Here is a 1,611-nt window from a genome sequence, read left to right as displayed (position 1 = left end):
TGATCTTTTGGATTGACTTGTGTGTCTACAGGTAACGTCTCTTGGGGACGTTTGTTTAGAGCCACAGAAATCTGTCCTAATTGAATCTCAATACCCTTTATCGCTTATTCATATGAGTCTACTCTCTCTTGCATTTTTCCAGAGGACCCAATCAGTTGTTGCAACATTCTGTTGTTGCTGTCCAGCATTCCCATAAGTTTAGTGAACCCATCATCTTGTCTCACAATCTATTGTTGTTGAGGTTGTTGATAAGCCAGCTGTTGATTTTGCTGGTTGTAACCTTGTTGCCTTTGGTAAGGCACCACTTGACCCTGTGGTCGTATAGCTCCAGGATTGTTGCTGTTATTGTACTGCTGTTGTGCTGGTCTATATTGTTGATTCTGTTGCCCCCAATTCTGACCACTTTGCCTCTGCCCCTATAGTTGGCCACATAGCTCATATCTTCCTGATAGTGCTGGTTGTCACCTTACGCACTCAACGAGCATGCATATGGTTGGTTAATGCATGGTCTACATAAGCCCCCATTAGTCACATCAACTATGTGTACCTGCTGCTTCTGGCCTGATTCATCGATCTTCTTGGTGATGATACTCATTTGTGTCATCAGAGTGGCCATATTTTCGGCTATAAAGTTGTTTGGATCCAAAGCCACAGAGTGAACTACAGGAGTGATCGCAGAGTCTCTTGTCATCCATCCTGAGTTTTGAGCCATTTTATCGAGTATGATCTTGCATTCTCTGAATGATTTGCTCAAAAATGCTCCACCCGCTGAAGCATCATCATTGGCCTTTAAGCTGTCTGCCAATCCTATGTAGAACCTCTGCCCCAACATTTGCTCTGGAATGCCATGATGTGGACACTTAACCAGCATACCCTTGAACCTCTCCCACATTTCTTATAGTGTTTCTGTTGGTCTCTTCCTGAAGCTCAATATCTCATCAATTTGTTTGGCAGTCTTATTGGGTGGGTAGAACTTATTTACAAATTGCTTGACTAATTCCTCCCACGTAGTGATGGAGTTTATGGGGAGTGAATTAAGCCATTTCTAAGCCTCTCTCGTCACCGAGAATGGAAACAATAACAACTTTATTGCTTCCGGTGTCACATTAGGTTGCCTTTGTGTGACACATATCGACTGGAAATTATTTAGATGCTGCTGAGGATCTTCAATGTAAGACCCTGAAAACAGTCCCTTGTTCTGCAACAAATGTAGCATGTTGTTTGTGATTTGAAATGATTTCGCTTGTATTTGAAGGACTGCAATTGCGGTCGCCAGATTTTTGGCAGTGGGTTGTGCCCAATCATGCAAGGCTGCTTCTGGCACAAGAGGCGCCACACCCTGATTGTTCGGGTCATTTGCATTATTTCTGTTATTTGGATTTTCTATTATGTCATCCATGTCTAGTTAGATTCATTTTGTTGAGTTCTGTTGTTGTTTGTCCTTCTTGTTTGCACGATTCAATACCTTGAAAACTTTCTCAGGATCTGATAATACTTCGAACAATTCACCAGTTCTCGAGGAGTTCCTAGGCATGCACCTGTAACACCCAAGACTATGAACATTAAAATTTTAATGTATTTGGTTTAAAATGAAGAAAATTGACTACACTA

General features: G+C 41.8%; 1 non-coding gene across 1 annotated transcript; it reads left to right on the top strand.

Moving 5' to 3' along the window:
- The first annotated feature begins 842 nt into the window (after positions 1-842).
- Positions 843-949, top strand: LOC117276730 (small nucleolar RNA R71). The gene has a single exon (XR_004507000.1). It is a non-coding gene; the product is annotated as a small nucleolar RNA R71 (small nucleolar RNA).
- The last annotated feature ends 662 nt before the right edge of the window (positions 950-1,611 follow it).

This window comes from Nicotiana tomentosiformis, chromosome 4, assembly GCF_000390325.3.
Source record: "Nicotiana tomentosiformis chromosome 4, ASM39032v3, whole genome shotgun sequence".
In the NCBI taxonomy this organism is placed as follows: domain Eukaryota; kingdom Viridiplantae; phylum Streptophyta; class Magnoliopsida; order Solanales; family Solanaceae; genus Nicotiana; species Nicotiana tomentosiformis.
The sequence above is the reverse complement of the archived record's forward strand: the minus strand, read 5'-3'. Positions and strand labels throughout refer to the sequence as shown.